This window comes from Neophocaena asiaeorientalis, unplaced genomic scaffold, assembly GCF_003031525.2.
Source record: "Neophocaena asiaeorientalis asiaeorientalis breed wild unplaced genomic scaffold, Neophocaena_asiaeorientalis_V1.1 scaffold82, whole genome shotgun sequence".
In the NCBI taxonomy this organism is placed as follows: domain Eukaryota; kingdom Metazoa; phylum Chordata; class Mammalia; order Artiodactyla; family Phocoenidae; genus Neophocaena; species Neophocaena asiaeorientalis.
In genome coordinates, this window is record NW_020173068.1 from 3071383 (window position 1) to 3091125 (window position 19743).

Sequence of the window (19743 nt, forward strand, 5' to 3'; positions counted from 1 at the left end):
CTCTGAGGCTGTTTCCTCATCTATAGGTAGCAAAGCAAACGACAGCTACCTAGTGTATAGTAGGTCCTTATGGTAAACGTTGGTTACTTACCTCCCCAGAGTCCATTCCCTCTTCTTCTGACTTCTGTTTAGGGAACCCCTTCCTGCTCTTTGGTCAGTGTAATGTGGGGCATCCCCCAAACCTTGGCCAATCAGAGTGTTGCACTCTTTGGCCACAGCTATTGGTTCAGGGTGTATGACCAAACCGGTCCAAGCAGACACTCCTAATGCCATTATGCCTCCACAGGGACCTGGGCATGAAGTCAACTCTAAAGGATGCTGAGCAAAAAAATGGAAACTCACCCTGATGACATCATTGGAACTGTTAGACCCTTCCCACCTGGAGCTCATGCCTGGGCTTTCCAGTCCAGTAGATCCCCGTTTGAGTGAGCCAGTTTGCCGGCAACCAAAGGAGTCAACTAAAACAGATACAGACATGAGGGTCCCTCACATGGGCAACGTGCCTCTTCTTCCTCAGGCTTCATTTGGTTTTGTGCTGCACAATCGGACAGGCCTGGTTCCCTGGACTAAGGGCTCTGATTGGATCCAAATTCTTTTACTTTGGAGAGTTTTTGCTCTCATGGCACCTTTTAAGTAAGGGCTCTTGCAAGCCCCTCTGCGAAGAGTTGTGCTTTTTGCTCCATGAGAATTTAGGGACCATCCCCAGAGATGGTCCTCTTTTCAATGATCCAAATTCCAAGCTCTGACTTCTACCTTCAGATGCTGCCTCTAGAGGGCTAATGAGCAGGTGATACGGGGGCAGAGAGACCCCACTGTGCTGGGTATGTAGCTCCACACTCCTCGCATTCCACCCCTGCCCAGGGGCATTCAGTAGTTCCTTACTGGCCTGGCGTTCAAGTGATGCAGAGCTGGGATTTGAACACAGGCCCTACAGATAGAAGGTTAAACTGTGAGGGGAATGGGAAGTGTCGCCACAGGGTGAGCGAGGGAGAGCTGCAGTGTCGGGAAGCCTTCCCAGAGGAAGCAGAGCTGGGACAGCTGGGGAAAATGGGCAACACTTGGCGATGCAGAGAGGAAAGGAAAGGGATCCGGCACAGTGCAGGGCATGGAGATGGGAACATGGGGTGGGGTTTTGAGTGATGGTGCAGATAGAGGCTCTAGGGCACAGAATCCTGTAGGGTCCACCTCCTATCTCTCTTATTGCCCATCCCCGTATTCCTTGCAGGGTTAGGTCCCACTCTCTCGCACTTGGACAGTTGCTCTAGATGCCTCACTGGTCTCCCTGCCTCCTGTCTGATCTTCCAGTTCACGCTCTACCAGCAGCCATCCATTCATCCATCTGACCATTCATGCATTTGTTCACTCAGCAAATATTCCCGAGGGGCAGAGACTATGTCATGTAGCACCCTGTGGCTGGAGCCTCTCCACCTGGCTGACCTTGCTTCTCTTCCCTGGCTTCCTGGGCAGGATGCCCCCATCCCCCACCCTCAGATTGCATCTCATCACAACATTTATTACAAGACATCAGTTGTCTGGACTATAAGCTCCTTGAAGGCAGAAACTTTGATTCCAGAGACCCAGTGCTGAGTTGGATTAAAGGAAGGAGTTCTTATAAGGGACAAAAGTAGGATCCTGAGGTTCCACAGCTTGGGGTAGAATCCCAGCTGCAGCATTCTCCAGTCATATAACTCCAAGCAAGCTCTTCATCTCATTGAGCTTCAGTGAACACATCTGTAAAGTGGGAGATAATAGCGTCTGCTTCAAGGATGAAATGAGGGAATCCACATGACACATGTAGGGAGACTCCTGAGAGGTAGACAGTGCCTGGTCAGCGGGAGCCTCTGTATCACAATCATGGTTACGTAACAACGGGCAGGTGGAGTGGTCGCTGGGGTCTCTGCCCGTATCCCCTCAGCCACCCATTCTGGCTGATGGGAATATCGGCTACTGATGGCTCCCAGCTGGGAACTGCCCTGCCCAAGGACACATCCTTTCCGGGGAGCAACCCCTGGTGACGTGTAATATAAATCACCAAATTTGTATTTGGTGATTTGTATTACAAATATTCGACTACACCCCTCAGCTGGGGGCAACCCTGAAGGGCCATCTCAACTCCAGAGCTCCTTGTGGGATCAGTTGAGATTTCTGTCGCAACTCCACCATGTGTCAGCTTTACTGTCCCCGCAGTCCTGTCTTCCCCACCGTCTCACAGGCAGTCCTGAGAGCTCTCACGAATAAACCCCTGAACACAGACCTCCATCTCAGGAACCAGTGGAAGAGCACAGGTGTGGCAGGAGTTCCAGGGCAGGAACCCGGGAGGGTGGAGATGGAAAGGAAGGCCAGAAGAAGAGGGTGGGGCCCTGGCCCAGAAAAGCCAGGTGGCCCCGTTCTGGGTCTCTGGAACATTCCAACCTTCCTCCTGCCCTTGTCTTCATGGCCCGCCTTGTTCCTTGCTGACTGATCACAGTGGTTGGGGGTGCTGGCTTTGGGGCCCTCTCTTGAGTTTAAGTTTGAGTCCCAATTCTGTTTCTGACCCTCTGTGGAACTTTGGGCAAGTCCTTTCACTTCTTCAGGCCTCAGTGGTGCGAAGTGTATAATGGGTCCGGGGAGAATCAACAAGGGGCACACAGAGCTCTTAGCACAGTGCCTGGGGGGCAGAGAGCATAAATGCTACCTCCTATGCAATCCCTCTGACGGTAGTTTACAAATCAACCTGCCTGGGCAGGGTCACCATTTTCACATTTCCCCCTTAAGCCTTTCTTCTCTGAAACCTCCATAACTGATCAAGTTTCCTAGGGCTTTCCAGAAATCACAGAAGGTTTGTCCATTTGGAAAGTTTCATTCTATGCCCTTTTGTTCCATAATAGCTGATAGAATATCAAATGTGAACGGCTCGCTGGAACTGAGGTGTTACTGTGTGCCAGGCAGGGGTCTAAGAGCTCTGCAGGAATTGAACTTTCACAGTAAGCTTGTGATATGGGTATTATATTAAAAGATAAGGAAACTGAGGCTCAGAGAGGCTAGGCAATATGATCACACAACAAGCAAGTGGAGTAAGGCCATGTTGGGTAATGGCTAAGATGCAAGGCAGACCGGACTGGAGTAGGATCCATGGTCTCTGGCTCCACCTTTATTAGCGGTGTGTTCTTGGGTAAATTCATCTTTAACTTTGTTGTGCCCCAGTTTCTTTATTTATAAAATGGGGATAATAATAACCCCTCTTTCACTGACCATTGAGATTAAATAAGATAATACATGTATAATGCCTGGTGCATATTTTTATTCGCCCTACACCATACTCTGAGTACCTACCATGGGCTAGGTACTGTTCTAGGTGCTGGGGGCAGAGAAGTGAATAAACAGACACAGTTCCTGCCACCATGGGGCAGATGTCCTGGAAGTAAAGGCTAACTAGAATAACAGCTAACTGAATTTTAGCTGATATTCTTAGCTAGAATTTGAACCCACATCTATTTGAGCCCTCAGAGAGGCCTCCCTCATCCCCTTGCCCTGCAATATTTTCACCATAGCTCTTATCACTCCCCATATAATAGGGATCTGTTTATTTTGCCTCGGATGAGTCTCTTCCATGGAATGTAAATGCTTCTTGGGCCTTTACTTGTCTGTAAAATGGGACAATGACATCTAGGCTGTCTGGACATTTCTATTAGCTAATGTTTTCAAATCAGTGCAATAGACAAGGTTTGTTGTCCTAATAAAAGAATACTCAGAGCAAGGAGTGATTTGTTCTGACCCAAGGAGAGTCAGAGGAGGGAGTTAGGAGGCAGGGCTGTTTGAGCTGAGCCCTGACGGTGAATAGGATATGAAACATCAGAGAAAGATAAGAAGGCATTCCAGACAGGGGGAACTGCCTTAGCAAAGGCCTAGAGGTTTGTATTCAAGCCCCAACTCATCCAAGTTCTAGCTTATTTCTCCAGGCAGGCTGATCTCTCTCTCCTCCCACTTGTTTAATGCTGAGGGGCAAACACATGACACTTTAACACACACCATTCAACATTGGTTACTGATGTTTCCAGCAATGTGTTGCCCTGGGCTTCCTGGTGAGTGTCAGGGCATCCGCAGGCAACTGTTTTCACCACTTACTTATTTAATTTGTTGTTTCATAATGAATTTGTTTATTTGCTCAACAAATATTTCTCAAGGGCCTCCTCCATGCCAGGTCAGATGCTGGTACCCAACATCAGGACACGCTTCCTGCACTGGAGGAGCTCATGGTCTCATGGGAAGAACAGATGAGAACAATCCATGCTGACAATAAAATAGATGGTGTGACATCTGTGAAGAGAGCAAACAAGAGGGTGAGAGATGATGTTAGAGGAATCCTGATTTCTTTGGGATAGTCAGGGAAGGCTCCCTAGAGGAAGTGACCATCAAGCTGAAGGAGAAGAAGGAATGGCTGTGAGGAAGAGTGAAGAGAAGGGTGTTCCTGGCAGAGGGAACATTATGTGCAAAGCCTTGAGGTGGGAAAGGATTTGACATGTCTGGAACTGGAAAGAGGCCAGGGTGGTGACAGTGGAGCCAGCTAGGGGTTAAGAGTGGGAGATGGGGTCAGGGTACACAGGGCCTTGCAGGCCATAGTCAAGAGTTTGGTTTTCGCTTTGAGCATGATGGGAAACTATTGGGAAGTGTCAAGTGGGAAAATGAGAAAATCCTTTGCCTGCCAGGGGCCATGGGGTAGCCAGAGGGGCAGCTGCCCTAGGCATCTGGACAAGAGATGCTGGACATTTGTCTCCCTTCCCCACACCTGATGCTTTAATCACTTTGTTTGCACACACCTTGTACCGGAAACTCAGTACCTTGGAACATAATCCCTTTCATTGTCGGGTAGTTTGAGCTGAAGGAACATGGTCCCTTTGATCAGTGATTCTCAAACGTTTTTGTCTTGAGCTCCCTTTATACCCTTGAAAGTTGAAGACCCCAAAGAGCTTCTGTTCATGTGGATTATATCTAGAGCCAGGACCATGGGGAGTTAAATAAGCATAAAATTTAAAGGGTGCCAAAAATCTCAATAATCACGATAATTTTTGTGTGTGTGTGTGGTACGCGGGCCTCTCACTGTTGTGGCCTCTCCCGTTGCGGAGCACAGGCTCCGGACGTGCAGGCTCAGCAGCCATAGCTCACGGGCCCAGGCGCTCCACGGCATGTGGGATCTTCCCGGACCGGGGCATGAACCCATGTCCCCTGCATCAGTGGGCGGACTCTCAACCACTGCGCCACCAGGTAAGCCCACATGATAAATATTTTAATGCAATATTTTGAAAAATCCATATTGGAGCCTGAGGCGAAAGGAATACTGATCTTTATTGAAAATTGATATTTTGTTCATGAATATTTTTTTGCATTAATTTTTTTTGTTGTTTTTGAAGCGATAGTGCTATCACGTGTCACATCAACTTTGGAAAATTCCACTAAGAGTGATAAGGGCAAATGATGTCTCAGTGTTGTAAAAATAATTTTGACGTTATGGACCCCCTGGAATGGTCTCAGGACCCCAGAGATTGCAGACTGTACTTTGGGAACCATTGCTTTTGATGGAACCAAAATATCCAGATGGTTTCTACCCTTTGGTGTTAGGTCTGCCCCGGAGAACTCCACCTGTCTCTCCTCTGTCTTCAAGGAGGCAGCACTCGGGAGGCTAAGCTTTAGAATTCAGGACACTGCTCCAGGCTAAAGACCTCCCAGTGCATGGGCTTCCCACTCACCTCTCCCCATCCCTCCACTGGACGAGCCCCATTTGGTTGATGTCATTGAAAGATCAAGGGCCTCCAGTTAGGAGCTGCTTTCCCAGGTGTGGCCTGAGCAGCATGGAGCCTGTGAAGGCCTATCACCCCCTGCCTTGGGACACTCCCTCTCTCTTCCTGCCCTGGGGTCTTTCCATGTCCCCTATCACCTGCCCCATGGTTCCTGCCCCTCCTCTAACCTGGGCTGCTGATTTGAGTGTTCAAAATCTCTATGGGCTCCCTCTGGGCTTCTGGAGAGCAGGCATCTCACCAAGAAACAGCATACAGGCAAAGAAAACCTCCAACGCTTCTAGGAGGCCAACTTCTGAAAATTCAATTTGTCAGCAGTATAAACAGGATATTGAGGCTGGTGAAGGCAGGCTCCGAGGAATCTGATGGGGAAGAAAGGAGGCAGCAACCTGCAGGGTAGTGGTACTGTGGGCACATTCCTCCACAGCATTAAAACCCACAGCTAATCACAGACAGATCCCTGCCCACCCAGGGCCTTGCTTTGTTCACTCAGATTTCTCTCTCTAAACACCAACACCCAGTCCTCCAGACTCTGCCTCTCTTGGACACCTCCCTTCCCCTCTGTGGTCCTCAGTATCTCTGTCCGCCATGGGAGAGGGCCTGTAACCCAAGTTCCTTTCTGTCGGTCTAATACATCAGAATCCAAACCTCACTAACTCAAAGCCCCCGAGAGCCTGGAATTCCAGGATTATAAAATGCCCACATTTTCTGACTGCAGAATTTGACAAGTCAACAATGGTAGTTCTAAAACACTACGATTTTAAATTTCAGTGGCTCTAAGTCCCTGCCATGAAAATTTCTATGATTCTAAAAACCTGAGATTCTGAGTCTCAATGATTTTAAGTACCTGAGGCAGTACAGTGGACTCTACAGCCAGATGGTCTGGGTTCATCTACGGCCAGCCCCACTCCCACTAACTGGGTGACTTTGGGCAAAATTCTTGACCTTCTGATGCTTTAGTTTCCACATCTGTAAAGTAAGGAGCACAGTAGTTATGACCTCATGGAGGGGTTGTGAGGACTAAATGAGTTAATCTTTGTAAACAGTGCCTGGAGCACAGTAAGAACTCAGTGTTTTGCTCCTGCCACGATTCTAGACTGGAAAGTTTCGACAGCCTCAGAGTCTGAGATGGGTGTTTCTGTCTCCAAGCTTCCAAGTTTGAAAGTTTTAAAGAATTCATTGTTCAAAAATTCAGTGATGGGGCTTCCCTGGTGGCGCAGTGGTTGAGAGTCCGCCTGCCGATGCAGGGGACATGGGTTCGTGCCCCGGTCCGGGAAGATCTCACATGCCGCGGAGCGGCTGGGCCCGTGAGCCATGGCCGCTGAGCCTGCGCGTCCAGAGCCTGTGCTCCACAACGGGAGAGGCCACAACAGTGAGAGGCCCACGTACTGCAAAAAAAAAAAAAAAATTCAGTGATGCACTGATTCTGGAGGCTGGCTGTGGGCATATGGGTTTTGATGTCCCTGCCCCAGGATCAGGATTTACCAGGGCAAGCTGAGGAGCCTGGCTGATTGGCTTGATCCTGGCACTCTGAGCCACCAACCCAAAGAGAATGACAAGCTTGGGATCTGCAAACTCTGAGGAGTGTCCTCTTCTGCCCTCAACACACACATGGCCCTGGAGATAACTTGACCTTCTGGCCAAAGGTTCACTGACCTTGACTAATTCCTGAAATCCATGGGACACAGGAAGACAGTTACCCACCCCCTCTCCGTAACTTGGAACTTCTTCTCTCAAAAACCTGCTATAGCTCCCCAGTGTCTTTCAAACCAAGTTCTGTAACTCAGCCTGGCTTTTGGAGCCCCACTTTACGTTGTCCAGTTCAAGGTAAGTTGAGGTCATCTGCAATGGGGACAGGAGATTTGAGACGGTTCTTTTGGAAGTTACTTCTAGGTCCACATGCATTCATTTGTTCACTCCACAAATATTTATTAAGCATTTACCATATGCTAAACTCTGTTCTAGGCCCTGGGGACACAAAGTGAATAAAACAGATAAGGTCTCTGCTCTTGGGAGATCATGAAACTCATTTCTGGCCCCACTCATGGTAAAGGATTATGCTCAGGGGGTAAGAGCATAGGCCATTTCCTGACTGCAGAACTGTGGATCAACAGTCTGTGCCACATTTGTAAAATGGGCCAATAACACCACCTACCATGTAAGGTTGCTGTAAAGATTAAACAAAGATAGTGATGGTGGAAACTCAGCTCGGTGTCCGGCACTGAGCAAGTCCACAATCCATTGAAGCTGCTGCTGTTGTTGTTGTATTTCTACCCCCTGCTCCCTTCAGAGCGCTTAATTTGTGGTAAAACCAGGCAGGCCTGGACTCAAGTCCTGGGATGTAAAAACAGGTAATCATACTGCCTGCTTCCCAGGACTAGCTGCCTGGTATGTTGGGCACAGCCGGCCGGGGCGCAGATTGTAACAGGGATGTATTCTCACTTCCCTCCAGCTCTCTCTGAGAAGTCATCCCAACCAACTTTACTACCTGCTGCAGCTCTCACATGCACACACCTGACAACTTTCCCTGCTGGGTTCCGTGTCCTCCACGTAGGGCCTAAGGAAAATCAGCTCTAAGAATAGGCTGAGACATTTGGACATGATACAAAAGGCAATAGGGAGCCAAGGCTGGCTATGGAAAGAGGGAGTCTCCAGATGAAGGGTGTCCCCTATCTTCCAGTGGCTCCTTTGTACCCTTTGCGTCTTGTCCTCACAGCTGCCAGGGGCTCCCGCCAACTGCCATGAGTCCCTGCTGTGTTTGGGGGTTAGGTTATTTTTTCATTAAGTTTGCAGTTATTACAAAAATGCAAGTCAAATTGTGACGTGCTGAGCTGAGCAGGCAGGAGGTTAAAGCATTTTCCCTGCCTGCGGCCCGCCGGGCCCCCACCCTGTTCTGGGTAAAGGGGAACATTTTCAGGAAAATAAACAAGGAGGCCTTGATCCTTTGGGGACTTTATGAACCTGCCCTTACCCCCACTCCATACCCCACCCCATTAGCAGGCTTGGTCTCTCTCCCTGTTAATTAGAGAAAACTATTTTCCAGGGCAATTTCAGCTCTGGCTCAGCCTGTGCCCACATCCTTGAGAGGGAGGCCATGGTGATGGTCTGGCTGGGCGGCTGGTGGCCTCGGAGGTAACAATTTGTCTCGAGATGGAATCCACTCCCTTGAATAAAGGGACTTTTTGTTCTTTCTCGTAGCCCCCTGGCTTCCAAGGAGGGAGTTACTAGAGAGGAAGCAGCTGTGGCTTCCCAAGAGCAGGGGCCACTATGGTAAGCAGCTCAAGCCTCACTGCTTGGGCCACAAGCCTCTCTCATTGCCGCTTGGCCTCTGTCTGTGTCCTCAGAGCTTCAGCCTTCTCATAGAAACCTGGAACTCATGCAGCCACTTATTCATTGGTTCATTCAACAGCTCTTTATTGAGCATCTACTAATATACCAGGCCCTGTGCTAGGCACTGGGCCTACAGAAGTGCAGACAACTCCTGCCGTCATGGAGCTCACATTCTAGTGGGTTAGAGAGACAGTAAAGATGAATAAGTCAATATTTAATCCATTGCCAGGCAGTCAAGTGAGGACAAATAAAGCAGAGGTAGTAGGTAAAAATGATGGTGGGCAGAAGTTCTCTTTGAGGGGATGTCTAAGCAGAGACATGCAGGGAGGAAGGAGTGGGCTGTGGGGACAGTGGCACTTCTGCCATAGCAGGGACAGACTGGCCTCGTACCTCAACCCCTCTTTTCTACCTCTGGGCTTTTGCCAAGGCTTCCGTGGACTGCTACCGGCTGTTAGGAGTCAGGCCGCACAGCAGGAAGTGAGTGGCGGGCAAGTGAGCAAAGCTTCATCTGATGCTCCCCATCGCTCCCCATAGCTCGCGTTACTGCCTGACCCATCCCCCCTTCTTCCGTGGAAAAATTGTCTTCCACGAAACCAATCCCTGGTGCCAAAAATGTTGCAGACTGCTGCATCAAGAAATAGCTATACATTTGTGGGATTCAGAAATATGGAAGTCAATACCAGAAGACACAACTAAAAGATATTGAGATGCATTTTGGATCAGGTGAGGTAATGGTTACATCCCTGAAAAGTGGGGAGGTAAATTTAGAATTTCACTACATCACTCAAGGGCAATAAAGATGCTAGGCTGCTAGTTGTGCCACTGCGTGTAGCACTCATACTTTTCAAGCCACCCGAAGGGTATGTGCTAGAGTTTCACTGACACCCCGGCCAGTGGAGTTAGGGGGAACCCTTGGGCTCCCAATGGCCCCCCACATGGGTTTTCTGGAGGACAGTCACATCCTCATCACTATATTTTGGGGTCCATCTAAATTGAATCTAGTCTGCCCCTCAATTTTACACAAAGGGACTGGAACTCTGAGAAGGGATTTGATCAAGGGGACAGAGAGGTCTTAGTGTCAGGACAGTTGACAGAGAGGAGTACTGGGCCCACCAAGCTTGATTCCAGTCCCTACTTTGTTGCTTACATGGCTGTGTGGCCTTGATCCCCTGATCTCTTTGAGGCTCAGTTTTTTCATCTGTAACATGGGGTAATACAGGTGGTCCTTGTGGGTATTGTGAGGTTTAAATGTCAACAGGTGACCCAGTGGGTCTTCGAAGGTCTTGGTTTCTCATCCACCCCAGTACATTTTATTTATTTATAAAGTGAAAACATGTATCACTGTCCCAATATATCATTACTTTATTATATGATATACACAAGAATGAAAAAAAATTTTAATGACATAAAAATATGCAGATAGAATTACTAATCATTTTCCTGCAACCCACGAGGATGTATCCTGCAGTGGTTGACCTCCACTTTGGAAACCACTGATCTTGGACACAGCAGGTGCTTATTAATGGAAGTAGTTTTATTATTGTTAGAGAAAATCCTTGCTCTAAGAGAAAATCTTACACTAGACTATAAGCTCAGTGGAAGTAGAGACCAGAGAAGGTTTCCCTGAAGTGTACACAATAGGAGCTTTATAAATGCTTGTTGATGGATGTGCCCAGGGGTGAGAGAAAAGTAGAAGAAAGAACAGTGGGTTTGGAATGAAACAATCTTGGGCCCAAATTTCAGACTGACCAGCTCACTGTTTGAGTTTGGGCAGGTCCGTTTTCTGGACCTCAGTTTCCACATATGTAAAATGGGATTAATAAACTCTCCCTGGTAGGATTGAGGTGAGGATGATGGGCACTGGATGTGAATGTGCTCTGTGCTCTATTCCCTGTAAGAAAGATCTGCATGACCATTATCATCACTCACCCAACAAACATCTTCTGAGCCTCCAGGGTGTGCTAAAGAAATGTGTTACTTGGAGTGCTTTTGGCTGCAAGTAACAGAATACCTGATTTAAAGTGACTTAAACCATAAATGTTATTATTTTTAACTTTTTAGATTGGGGTATTGCATAAATAAAGTGCATAAATCTTGAGCCATACAGTTCAGTGATTTTGCAGATGTATCCACCACCCAGATCAAGATATAGAATATTATTGGAACCCCATAATGAGGAAGCCAACCTCATTTTCCTTTCATGGCTAACTCTCCCTCCATCTGCCACCACTGCAAAGGGTAATAACTAACCTGACTTCTAACAACATGGATTAGTTTTGCCAGTTCTTGAACTTCATACAAATGGAATCATACAGTATGTACTTTTTAATGTCTAGCTTCTTTTGCTCAATGTAATGATTTTAAAATTCATCCCTGTTACTGCATATATCAGTAGTTTATTCTTTTTTACTGCTATGTAATATTCCATTATGTATGGAGCAGTATGGATATATCACAACTTATTTGTCTAGTCTCTTGTTGATGTACATTGGTGGCGTTTCTTGTGTTCTGCTATTATGAATAAAGCTACTGTGAACATCTTTATTATGAATAAAACTACATGTACACAATCATTTGGTGAACATGTGTTCATTTCTCTTGGGTAAATACCAAGGAATGAAGTTACCTGGTCACTGGGTAAGTTTGTGTTCAGTTTTAGTAACTACTGGTCAACACTCTTCAAAGTGATCGTACAAATTTACACTCCTACCACCAGAATATGAGAGTTCCAGTTATTCCATGTCCTCACCAACACTTTGTATTGTCAGTCTTTTCAATTTTAGCCATTCTGGTGGGTATGAGGTTATATCACGTTGTAGTTTTAATTTGCATTTCCCTGATGAATAATGAAGTTAAGCACATTTTTATGTGCTTATTGAATATTTGGATCTCCTCTTTTGTGGGGTTCTTCTTCAAGTTTTGCCCCACTTTTTAAAAATTGGGTTGTTCATCTATCATTGATATATTATACAGATGAGTTCTTTGTTGGAAAGATATTTCAAATATCTTCTCCAAGCACATGGGTTGTCTTTTTGTTCTCTTAATGATTATTCTGATAAACAAAATTCTTAATTTTAGTGTAGTCCAATTTGTCAATTTTCTTGTGATCATGCTTTTTGTGTTCTGTATAAGGTATATGACAATTGCCAAGATTATTAAAATATTTTTATAGTATGTTTTCTTCTAAAAAACGTTCACTAGACCAAAAGGGATTTATTATTATCACACACGGTAAGAAATCTCTGATCCCAGGGTTGATTCATCATCAACGTCTTGGGCTCCTTTGATGCTTCAGTATATTGTGCGGATGTTCCCTCATGACCACAAGATGGCTGCCACAGCTCTAGGCAACACATTCTTACACGACAAGAACCAAAAGCAGGAAGAAGGGGAGTGGGGGAGATAAGTATAGATAGAGGGAAGAAACCCTTTCCCAGAAGCTCTCAGCTGACTCTTTCTTTTGCCTTATTGGCCACTGAGTCACATGACCAACCCTCACTACAAGGGAGGCTAGGAAAGTGTCTGGCATTTTTGGCCTCTACCATGAGAGGTGGGCTCTGCCAGCATGGGAGAAGAAGAGAACTTCTGATTCTGATCTCTCTGATCGCTCTCTAATATCTGATCAGTGAGCAAATACAGTATCTGCCACAGAGATTCAGTGGCAAACGGGGCCCAGACCCTTAACTCAAAGTAGGGTGACCAAATGCCCTGGTTTGCCTGAGCAATGAGACTTTTAGAATTAAAACTGAGAAAGTCCTGGGCAAACCAGGACATGTCAGTCACCCTATGCCAAGGAGCTTTCACTTGGCCTGAAGTCAGGGGTAGACTAGACCTTGTCTCTAACCTGGATGCAGAAAGTCATCCAGATAAGTTGCTAGGAAGGGTCAACTTGCCTGCTTTAAATTTCCGCCAACCTTAGACTCCAGCCCCCGATATTCCACCATTGACTGTACTCTAGCCAGTCACTCTGACTAGAACATTTATGAGCACCTACTATGCACCAGGCTCTGTACTAAGTGCTGGAAATTCTGAAATGAATCAGATGCAGATCTTACCCAGAGAAACTCCCAGGCCAGTAGGGGAGACTGTCAGGTAAACAGTCATAAGTTAGGGCGGTGATGGAGGATGCATGATGGGAGGACAGTGCAGTCTGGCAGGGCTTTCTCGGGGAGACACTGCCCCTCAGAGAGGCACAGGAGCCTGCCAGGTGGAGGAGTGCAGCGGTCAGGAATGAGCCAGGAATAAGCTCTGTCCTGTTTGCCACTTCTTTTAAAGACGCTGGGCAGCTCATTCTTCAGAATTTTATTTTTCCTTTAATAAAATATATTTCCCTCTTAATAAGAATGTTTACCCTGTGTGTGCAGAGCTCCCTGCGAAGCCCTTTCACACCTACCCTTGTCTGAACTTCACGTTGGCATTATGTGGGTGCAGGGCTGCAAGGATGATTACCCTCATTTTACTGAGGAGGAAACTCAGGATGACCCAGAGAGGAGGAGTCACCTGCCCAAAGTGCCAGAGTGGGCATGTCAACTCAGCTCCATTCCCTCCAGCTGCCCGCCTGCAGCCAGGGCCGAGGTTGCCCTAGTGCTTGGGAGAAGAGGTCAGATCTCCTCGTGGCAGGTCCCTCCCAGAGCTGTGTAGTGTTCCCAGCAGGGGCACCCCTAGAGGTGATGGAAGCCGATGTCCAGACATGGTCCCAGGACCTTCCCATTAAACACCAGCTGGCCACAAGGAAGGTCTCCCCCATCCCCAGCCCTGGAGCCCAGGTTAGCACCCTTAAAAACAGGGCGTCCGGGCTTCCCTGGTGGCGCAGTGGTTGAGAGTCCGCCTGCCGATGCAGGGGACACGGGTTTGTGCCCCGGTCCGGGAAGATCCCACATACCGCAGAGCAGCTGGGCCCGTGAGCCATGGCTGCTGAGCCTGCGCGTCCGGAGCCTGTGCTCCGCAGCGGGAGAGACCACAACAGTGAGAGGCCCGTGTACCGAAAAACAAAAAACAGGGCGTCCTCCTATCCCTCTCAGAGATATGGTGGAGAGAGGCATTGCAGTCCCATGGGGTCTGGCAGAGTCACTGATGTGATTGGTCACTTTGCCAGACAGCATCGAAATAAACACCCCCCAGGGAAGGATGAGGTGGCTTCAGGGTGTCCACAGTCTCGTGGGAGTGGCTCCCCACATCAGTGGGGTATGAGAAGTGGGGACAAAGGGCAGCCCCTCTCCCTCCAGATCCAATCACTGAAAACACTCTGTAGTCACCGCGCAAGTGAGGCGTCACACCCCTCAGACCTTACAAGGAACTAGCACGGATTCACTCACTCATTCATTTACTCATTCATTCATTCCCTCATCTATCCAACAGCTATTTTTTGAGCACCTTACCTCAAGGAGCTTCTTAATTTAATGTAGCCCAATGTATCAATCTTTTCTTTTATGATAGGGCCATATTCTTGGAGCTGGGGAGATGATGGTGGACCAGGCTGCCTCACAGAGCTAACAGTCAAAGGCGAGAGAACTTAGTCCCATCAATAACATGCGAAGTGAGGATAACACTAAAGGGAACAGTGTAGAGACAGACAAAACCAGATTTATTTGGCAGGGGCGAGGTGTGAGAGGGTGTCTCACTATGGGCCCCTGGCATCCTTTTTTTTAAATCAAATTGAATCAAATATTCTAAAATGTACCTACACTAAATATATTTTTAGCCATAACATAACTTGAAAGAGCTTAAACCTTTTACTGGCTATGAATAATTTATTTCATTAGCAGTTGTCTAAACTTTATGGCAGTTGGCATGCACCCCTGGGAATGCTTGCAAAGTGAAAAAAATTAGAACCTACAAAGGTTTTTCAACTCCAACTTGAGATGTTGAATGAACTGGAGTTTTGAGTAGGATTTTATGTGAGCAGAGATCTGTGGCCAAAATGCCTTGGAAACTTTCCTCTCCTGGGGCCACTCCTGGGCTTTCTCCTGGGTGGGAAAGGTGGTATGGGACAGTCTGGAGTAGTAGGGGCAGTACTGGGAGCCTGAGGCCAGCACAACATTGGTGGGGGGCGGGGCACCATTCTGGAGCAAAGTTCAGCATCCAGAGGATGCAATGGGTAGAGGGACTTCCCCTGGACTGGGGATCGGGGGATGGTTAGGGGGTGATAACTGTAGGACTAGGGCTGGCTCTCAGGGCAAGCTGTAATCTTGGCCGGGGCCACCTCTGACCTACAGCCTATGACAGCTGCAGTCCCTGGGAACAGCAGGAGGCATTTCTCTGCCCCTTCCTGCAGCAAAGATTGCCTCTCGCTGTCATCAGGAAGGGCGAGGCATGCCAGGCCCATCCCTCGGCCTGAGACCCAGATGACTTTTGGAAAGCAATCCTACTTGCATGTGCTAGAGAAATAAGGATTTTTAAAAAATTATTAGTATCATCGTGGATCAAGAGCTATAGGGCTAAGCTCAAACCATGCAGGTTTTTAAAAATAAATACAATAAGTAAAGTAAATTTTAAATTAAATAAAATCTAAATTTAAGAAAAGAAAATCATTATCAAAATTTAATAAAAAGGAAACCCAATGGTTCCTAAATACAGGAGCAAATGCTCCCCATCACTCCCAATGAAGAAATTTACATTTGAAATGTACAATGGGTTTGACAAGGACAGCTATTTAATAAAGCTATTAAAGTACATCCCTAAAAGTTAATTACAAAAGGAAAAGTAATACCTTTATGGTGGAGAAAGGACACCACCTTCACCCAGTGATCAAAGTTAACACTAATAAGGGGACAAATTGACACCATGAATTTGCTGATGTAATACACGGGAAAGGATACACCACCACTTCTAAGGCATTCTGCCAAAGAGGCATAACCTGAGTCTGATCACGAGGAACAGTGCACAGACCCAAAGTGAGGGATGTGACATTCTATAAAACAACATATTTATATTCTTCAAAAATGTCAAAGTCATAAAACACAAAGGAAGGTCAGAAACTGTTCCAGATTAAAGAAGACTAAAGAGGCACAACAACTAATACAATGGGTAACGACTGCACCTTGCACTGGAAAAAAAAAATTTATAAGGGACATAATCGGAACAGTTGACAAAGTTGGAATACAGACTGCAGATTAGATGAAAAGTACTGGGTGACAGACTGGCCAGTGGGGAACAGGAATTCTGCTACACTGGTTGGAGTGTCAGGCCATTTGGCAACATTTAGCAGGTTACAAACACATATCCCCTTTGCCGCACTGATTCCAGTTCTAGTTTATTCTGCACATACTCATATTTGCAAAATGATGTCTGCATCAGGACAGGCACTGCAGCCTTTGCAATAACAAAAGACAAGAAACAACTTAAACATTCATCCAATTAAATAAGTGATGGCACATCTAAACCATGGAATTCATGCAGCTGTGAAAAAGAAAAAAGGTGGATCTCTAAATACTGCTGGCCAGGTGTGTCGCAGCAAGTGAAATGCAAAAAACTGAAAAGTAAGGTACCATTTGGTAAAGAAAAAAGGGGAGGAGGGAATGTATGTGCATATGCTCACAAGTGCATAAACCACTTCTGAGTGGAAACACAAGAAAGAAGCTGAAAACAGTTACCACTTAAATCTTAATTTACAGACAAAAGGAACTGGTGCTCAGAGAGGCGAAGTGGCTCACCCAAGATCACACAGCCAGTGAGCGACTCACAGAGCTCGAATCTGACTTGTCTAACGGTCCTGTCCCCTTCCCACCCATTCCCTAATAAATGCACCCCCATTATTAAGTGATGACTCACATTACAGAAACGTCTTCTAATTAAATTTGAAAATAGGAAAAGCATTTGGAATGTACTCTGAGGAGGCTAGCCTTAGCAGAATTACTTCCATACCAAGAATTTGTTCCCCCGCTATGTAGCAGCTGGATTTTTTTTTTTATTCCTTGATGAGTGGAATGTAAGAAGCACAGAAGATGACCAGTTTCCACCCTTGGCTTTCTTCCTAAGCTGCCTCGAAGCCTTTGTACAATAAGGACATAGAAATCAATTGATCAATCAATTAAGAAACCTATTGATGAATTAATTCCCATTTTTACCAGATGTGCTTATTTGGGAGAGTTATTGACCCAGTATGGACACAGCAAAGTCCTAGGCTCTATTCCCCAAAACACAATGACAATCAGGGGGGAAAGCTGGTTCGTTTTACAGCCAACAGTCTGAGAACACATCTGTTGTCAAGCTCCAAGTCAAGTTACTAAAATTGTGGAGGAAAAGATGGGCTCTTTCCCTTTCCTACCATGCAGAGATGTAGTAAAATAAGCTGAATGTTACTATCCCAGCTCCCTCTGTATGCTGTGTGCAGGATGTACCTTCACAGAGCCTCTTGTTTCCCCATCAAGAGAATAGTGGATTTTGCCGGGCGGTTGTGGAGTTCGCCTCCAGAATTGGCCATAAGCCTACAAGTGTCTCTCACGCTGAGTCCAGCACCCAGTAAGAATTCAAACTAATTTTTTGAAAGATTTAACTGAGTAGTGTTGAAAAGGTAGAATATGGGTGAGTTTGGTGCCATGTGACCTCAAGCAAGCTCATGACCTCTCTGAGCCTCGACTTCCTCTTCTGTAAAATGGATTCGATGATGCCAGCTTCGGAAAGTGGTGAAGATGGAACAGGTTAAGGGATGTGAACAGTGCTTAGGAATGGTTGGCCCCTCCCCTTTACTAACCAGCGAAGGACAGACTCGTCTCCTGTAGAAGCTGATGCCCAGGTCTCAGCCTCGTAGGCCCCCATCTCTGACACCAGCTCCAGTGGCAGTTGTGAAAAGCACTGGCTGGTTGCTTGAGGGAGAGATCTAAATCAAACCAAAATGGTCCTGGATCCCCAGCCACGGATTCTTTGTTGGAACTTTGTGATGATTCAGAGAGGCAGCCCAGTAGTTCGAAGTAGCACTCTGGAGCCAGAGGGACCAGAAGCTGAGTCCTAGCTCTGTCCCTGACTTGAGCAAGTTGCTTCCTCTCTCTGAACTCTGGTTTCCTCATCGAGAAATGTAGATAATAATCATTTCTGGCCCTTAAGGATGTTGTGGGGATTAAATGAGACTGTGTGTAAAGTGCTTAGCATGGAACCCTTCACTGGGGAAATCAGCTGCCATGTAGTGAGGAGACTCAAGCAGCCCTGCAGAGGGGCCCACGTGGAGAGGAACTGAGATGCCCAGCCGACAGCCAGCACCAGCTTGCTGGCCATGTGAGTGAGCCACCTTGGAGGCAGACCCCCTGGTCCCAGCCAAATCTTCAGTTGAGTGCCGTCCCAGCTGACATCTGGACAACAACTTCCTGAGAGACCCTGAGCCAGAACCACCCAGCCAAGCCATTTGCAAGTTCCTGGCCCTTAGGAACTGTGTGAAATAATAATTATTGGTGTTTTAAGCCAGGGGTCAGTGAACTTTTTCCGTAAAAGTCCAGATAGTAAATATTTTAGTCTTTGTGGGCCATGTGGTCACTGTCATAACTACTCTGTTATTCGAGAGCAAAATCAGCCATAGATAAATGTGGCTGTTTTCCAATGAAACTTTATTTATAATAAAAAGTAGTGGGTCAGTTTCAGTCTCTGATCCATAGTTTGCCAACCCCTGCTTTAAGCCACTAAAATAAATGATTCATGCATTTCTCACGGTGTATAAAAATGGTCCCTTTCTTCTTAGAGTTGATGGTCTTACCTGGAATGCCATCTCCTGCACATCCTCTCCACTGGATTGCTCAGACCTCAAGGGAGGGTCTGTGCTGATTCACTTCCATTCTTGGCTCTCCCAGCTCTCAGAGAAAGCGCTTACCTAACTATTTGCTGGAGAAACAAACCACGTAAAACTCAAGACACTATCTGTGCCACAAGTAGGAAGCAGACACTTAGGGCTGTGGGAACACTCCAAGGATTAATGTAGTCTGCAAGGCTTCCTGGAGGAGGTGATTTGAGCTGAATCTTGAGGGTAGATACAACTCATTAAGCAAAGGACAATCATTTCAGACCAGAGGGAACAGCATGAGCCCAGTGTGGAAGGGCAGACACGTGTGGTGGGGTCAGTGCATTGAGGGCCTTAAAGGCCAGGCTTGGATGTCATCCTGGAGACCAGGGCTTCTCAAATAGGGGCTCCACAGATGGGCTCTGGGGAGAGATGCTGTCACTTTCATAAAATTCTGTGACCCAGAGACAATGGGTCCACTGGGGTAAGCCACTGAAGCCACTGAAGATTTGTGTTTTATTTTTAAACAGAAGAGGGTGAGTTGTTTTGGGTTCCCTGTGAAGCAGACACAGAGATGGGGAACCAAGCAAATGGTTAATTTGGGAGGTGACTCCAGGAAGCACTGTGAAGAGAGGGAAGTGAGGCCTGGAAGGAAAGACAACCAAAATAATCCAGCAGGTTGCTGATGTGGGCTATGAGAGCTCAACCCCAACTGGTCCTCAGCCGGGGACCTCTGGGAGACAGTGAGAGACACAACAAAGAGGCATCCCAACTGAGGGCTGGGAGCTGCGTATCTACCCATCAAATCCTATTAGTCATTGGCCAAAGGTGCGGGGGGACCCTTGATTCCCCAGCACCTCTGGCCTCGGGCAGAGAGTTGCAGATGTTTTGGGAAGCCTCCTTGGGCATGGAAAGGCGAGCACCAAGGGCACACTGACA